This window comes from Meriones unguiculatus, chromosome 15, assembly GCF_030254825.1.
Source record: "Meriones unguiculatus strain TT.TT164.6M chromosome 15, Bangor_MerUng_6.1, whole genome shotgun sequence".
Lineage (NCBI taxonomy): Eukaryota > Metazoa > Chordata > Mammalia > Rodentia > Muridae > Meriones > Meriones unguiculatus.
In genome coordinates this window covers 66,104,279-66,110,278 of record NC_083362.1, presented here as the reverse complement: position 1 = coordinate 66,110,278, position 6,000 = coordinate 66,104,279, and positions in this window count along the sequence as shown.

The window sequence follows — 6,000 nt, the reverse complement described above, 5'->3', positions numbered from 1 at the left end:
GGAGATGGAGAGTTATTCGGGAATTGCCTAAGACTGCAGCCTAGGAAAGAAGAGAGCTTGGATGTGAGCACTATCCTCCTGGCTCTAGGCACAGGCTCTTATCTCATCTCCTCAGCCTCTTCTTGGCTTACCCACATCCTAGCAGAAGTCAGTTAGGTTTTGGCCCTTAGCAAGTGAGATCAGTCTTCTTAAACTGTAGTGTACACCTGGCTCAACTGAAGTCTGAAAGAAAGAAAGAAAGAAAGAAAGAAAGAAAGAAAGAAAGAAAGAAAGAAAGAAAGAAAGAAAGAGAGAGAGAGAAAGAGAGAAAGAAAGAAAGAAAGAAATAGGCTGTTGGCCCAGAGTAGTGGTTCACACTTTTAATCCCAGTAATCAGGTGACAGAAGCTGGTGCATCTCTGTGAATTCGCCACTAGTCTGGTGTACCTAGTGAGTTCCAGGCCAGCCAAGGCTGTTAATAAGATCCCTATCTCCAGAAGGAAAAAAAAAAAAAAAGGTTTAGAATACAGTGGGTGTGGCAGGATCTGAGATGTCACCTAGGAGGCACATTTCTGAGGCTGATAGCCTGGGATGCACATCTTTAGGAGCAGAGGCCTGGAACCACATCAATTTGGGTTAGTACGCCTGAGCAACAGGCTTGTTAACAGGTTCAGATCATAGGACCGTCTCGTGAGTAGATGTGAAGAATGGATTCCCAAGCGCATCCTTCAACGAGAATCTCAAAGATGATCCTGCAGACTCCCTATGGAGTACATGCTAACCCGGTAGGTTGAGTCATCTGTAAGGCTCCTTCCTCATTCTAGAAGTCTTTGAAGATATACTCATTGTTCAGATGCTATAGATACAGCTACTCCATGATTCTCACTGGCATTCTTGATGCTTAGTTATTTATCCCTAAGCCCTTTAGGGCAAAAGTCTCCAAAATAGATTGTAGAGGCTGAAAAGGGTCCTTTAGATGGCTCTTTATGTGATCATTGCTTTAAACGTCACCATGGCTTCCTATGTCTGGTATAACAATAATTGGCTTCTATTCCTTAATAGGAGCCAGTCTTTCCTCAGAGCTTCATAAACATGGGGTCAATGTTACCCTCATTAAAGCCAAAATGGTGTTCAAGTAGAGGTGATAAGTGGAAGCCGGGTACCTTCTCACAGTTGAGACTCTGGTGGCCTGGAAAAGTAAGAGCTGCTGCACGGCAGTGCCACAAGACTAACAGCACAGACCAGCTGTGATCTGTGGCCTGCTAGAGCTGCGTAAGAGCTTCATCATCAAAGACTGACTCATTTACGTCGATGATGAGTGTTCTTAACTCAGAAGCTGTATTGGTGATTAGGTTGTCTTCTCTGTTTGACCTGAATGAAATCTGAGGGTCCATGGGGTCTGCCCAAACATCTATTTATGAAACAACATAGTTCTTAGGAAGCTTTTCTTGTCTGGCATGACACAGTCAAGAACTTAAGAGGCTAATTCTTTCTTTCTGTAAAGAACTAGACGTCTCATCTCACGACACTTGTCTTCATCATAATTCCCCTCTCTGGCAACTGTCAATAGGATCTGGAGAAAACCATTATAAATGTTATCATTTGTTACTCTTCAGTGTTTCAGACATGATAGGAGGTGCACGTGAAGGGTTGGCTTGGGAAGCTATTACAAAATACCCTAGACTAAATGACCTTTGAAGAAGAGAAATTTATTCCTTACAGTTCTTGAGGCTGAGATCTAAGAGCAAGGTCCCAGTTGAGTCAGTGTCTGGTAAGGGTCCATTTCCTGCCTCACAGATGTCCATCTTCATCTCCTCGCTATACTATAGAGTCTATAGCTGCAAAGGGCAGATGAATAAAGAAAGGTCTTTCTCGGGCCTCTTGTACAAGGGCATATAAGTCCATTTCTGAAGAATCCTCATGGTCTAATCATGTCCTAAAGACCTCATTTCTTTGTTTGTCTGTTTGTTTGAGTTTGTTTGTTTGTTTGAGACAGGATTTCTTTGTGTAGTTCTAGCTGTCTTGGAACTCGCTCTGTAGACCAGGTTGACCTTGAACACAGAGATTCACCTGCTTCTGCCTCCCAAGTGCTGGGATTCAAGGTGTGTACCATCACCACCTGGCAAGACATTACCTCTTAATAGCATCCATTGGTCATCAAGTTTCAGCATGCGAACTTTAAAGGAACACAAATAAACAGACCATAAAAGTTGGTGTAGAACAGATCTAACAAAAAGTCATTTGGGTTAGGAAAGACAACTGTGTATTTTTGGATAATTAATAATAATAGTAATAATAATAATAATAATAGTAATAATAATAATAATACATGATGCTTTGGAGTTTACAGTATGTTTCATCTAAGCTCATGAAAGACCTTCTGTTATTCTTCTTTCAGACTTAAGAAAACAGCAGCCCAGAGACATTAAATGGCTTCCAGATGATCACAAGAAAGTAACAGAAATAGACAGAAATCTGGATCTTCTGCATCCATGTGTCTAGTCTTTTGAGTTCTTTCCATAATTCAATGCTACAAAGGTGGAAGACTTAAAGTATAAAAGAGGGAACAAAAATATGCAAATAACACAGGTGCCAAGCCTCACTTGGTCACTGAGTGGCTGTCCCCCTTCAGAACAGTGAAATTAATTGGATTGTCCCCATTCATTCAATAATCATGTTATAGTCTTTTGTAACAATATTATTTCATAATAAATTATTATACTTGCTGGTCGCAGTGACACACACTTGTAATTCCAGCACTCAAGGAGTCAGGGTCAAGTAGATCTCTGTGAGTTTGAGTCCAATCTGGTATACAAAGTGAGCCCAGGATAGCCAAGGCTACACAGAGAATCCCTGTCTCAAAAAAAAAAAAAAAAAAAAAAAAAAGAAATAAAGAATAGAAGAAAAATTATTACACTCTTCTCAGTTGAAGGAACTGTATGAAAAAGTGGAGATATCTAGAAGCAAATCTTTGAACTGAAGACAGGATATGGTTGTGTGGCTGATGTTCAGAGCTATGGGACTGTTGAGTAAGCAGTGATTGCTACTGGCTGAGAAAGAAAGGTTGTGATGGTTTTAGTGAGTGAAAGGTGGTGGATTGTGCCCCCAAATGGTTAAAGTCACCTGCTTGTTTCATGCCACATATCCTCTTGAAATGTGATTTTGTGATTCACCTTATTATAAACTCAATTTCTGGTCCCCCCAAATTTCATATGTTGAAGCCCTAAACTCACTAATGTGACTGCTCTTGAAGATAGAACATTTAAGAAGGTAATTAAAGCTAAATGAGGCATAAGTGTTAGCCCTTAACCCAGAAATAGTGGTCCTACAGTTTGCATGAGACATGGGCCCTCCCAGGATCATGTGCTTGCATACTTTTTTGCTTGCATACTTTGTTCCCTGTTGGTAGTACAGGCTTTCTTGGGCAGCTATGTTGCAACTTCTGGGGAAGAAGGCATGGCTGATGGAGTTGGGTCACTGAGTGTGGACCTGTGAGGATTAGGACCAGCCCCGTTTCTAGCTTGAGAGCTCTGCTTTCTGTCTTGCTGAGATGTGAGAAGATTCAACAGGCAGATGGTTTCAATGAAATGAACACGCCCACGCCTCCCTTGCCATGGCAGACCAAGAGCCAAAAGAAACTTTTCCTACCTCAACTTGTTTCTAATCACTGTCTCTGTCTCTGTCTCTCTCTTTCTCTCTTTCTCTCTCTCTCTCTCTCTCTCTCTGTGTCTCTCCCCTTCCTCCCTCCTTCCCTACTTCCTTCCTTCCCTCTCTCTTTTTCCCCCTTTCCCCTCCCCCTCCCTTTCTGACAGGTGAGAACACAATGAGAAAGCAGCCACTTGTAAAGTACACAGTCCAGAAAATTTTGAATGTCTAATGCTTTGTTCTTAGATTTCCAGCTACCAAAAATGAATGTCCATTCTTATGCCACTCACTCTATAGCATGAACAGATGGACAGACCTCTAAGCAAAAGGTAAAATCAACTTTTCCTCTACAGATCTTAGATAGCTCATGGCTTGCTTTGAATTGAGGCACTGTGCCAAATTCAAGACAAGTGTTTAAGAGAACTTTCAGCTTTGGTTTTCACCATCTGGGGGTTTGAACCATAACACAAAGTCTAATTATGACTGTGAGAACCACAGGAAAGGATATGCCTTTGAATGTAAAGTGTGACTGGATGGAAAAAGGAACACAAAGATGAGAAACAGTAGTAGAGAAGACAGAAGATAGAGTTCCATTTATCTCCACCGAGGAGCATGTGAAGGAAGCCACCTTCAACTTGCACCTGTACCAGCACGTGACCTATGGAGGTTTGGGCTAACTGGCAAAGCAACACCAGATTTCATGAGTGAGAAAATGGGCCATTTAGGACAGAGAAAATGATTTGAACAATGGCACACTGATAGAAAAAAAAAAGTAATGTAAGTATAGGTAAATAATTATGATTGATAAGGCTTCAAAGAATATAGTAGAGAAAAAAAAAAAAAACCAAAAAGGTGATACTAGAAAGGTGGGCGAGGATAGACTGCGGGCTTTCACCGCCCTTTTTATTCTGTGCAGTTAGGATGTGTCAGGTACTCCGCTAAACCCTCTCCGTGGGTTAACTCGTCATCACCTGAACCTATCCATTCTCTAGTTATTCCACATTATTCCAAAAAAAAAAAAAAAAAGCGCAGAAATTAAGTTACAGTTACTTAGCTATGAAGCTAAGAGCTGAGCACAGGCATTCAGCTTCCAGGTGACGCACACATCACCTCTGCAGAAGATTGTTTGTGCAAGGATTGGACAACAAGGTGCTGTCTCAGCAAATAACAGATGCAACGCCTTAGAAAGTCTAAGCAGCTGTAGACAGATTCTGGAAGCTGCAAGATTAGGACAGGGGTCATGGTGTGGTCTAGATGTTATGTAATAGGGAAAAAATATGGAAAGGAAATGAACAAGTCAGATTTGGGGAAGAAACAGCACCCAAGGACTAGCAGAGTATCAGGTGACGAGAAGGCCAAGAGGGAGTGAGAACCATTCTTTTCTTTTAAGAATTATTTATTATTTATACAGTATTCTGCCTGTGTGTGCGCCTGCACGCCAGAAGAGGGCACCAGATCTCATTATAGATGGTTGTGAGCCTCCATGTGGTTGCTGGGAACTGAACTCAGGAACTTTGGAAGAGCATCCAGTGCTCTTAACCTCTGAGCCATCTCTGAAGCCCCCTCATTCTTTTCTTTATGGCTTCAGTCATTCCTATTAGCAAGCATGCGATGGGGAACTGGTTTGGGGATCCAAACCAGTCTTGATAGTCAGCTTAATGAGATTTCGAGTCACCGTGGCAACAGACTTCTACACATGCCTGTAAAAGACTGTCTAGAATAGGTTAATTGAGGTACAAAGATTCATCCTAAATGTGGGTGGCATCATTCCATGCGCTTAGGGAACCAGGCTTAATAAAATAGAGAAGACTGCCAGAGCAACAACATTCATTGCTCTCTGCCTCCTGAGTGCAAAGGCAATGTGACCAGCTTGCCTTGGGCTCCTGCTGCTATGACTTCCCTGCCATGGTGGGCTGTAGCTTTGATCGGTGAGAAAACAAAACAAAACAAAACAAAACAAAATACCCTTCCTTTCCTTGTTTCCATTAACGTTTTGTCACAGCAGCAAGATAAATAATAAAACATGGGTGGAGAGAGCATGTGTGTTTAGATTTTTTAGGTGGGGTGTGATGGTGAAATAGTAAGTGGAGGTTTTTTAGTGACTATATCTATATCTATATCTATATCCCCTCAGGACAATGATCCAAACTAGCTATAAATACATGTTTTAGAATTCATCCAGATCTAACCAACTCACAGGTATCCAGTAAGGCAGTGAAAGATCCTATAATGTAGGAAGAGCTCACAGAAACACACATTCTGGAGCTTCTACTCAGAAGGGCAAAGACAAAGCCAGTGCTGAGATCCAGGTGAGAACTCCCATCTCATTAAGCTGGGTTGAGCAATCCCCTAACCACTCTTTCCAATCTTTGGAAGA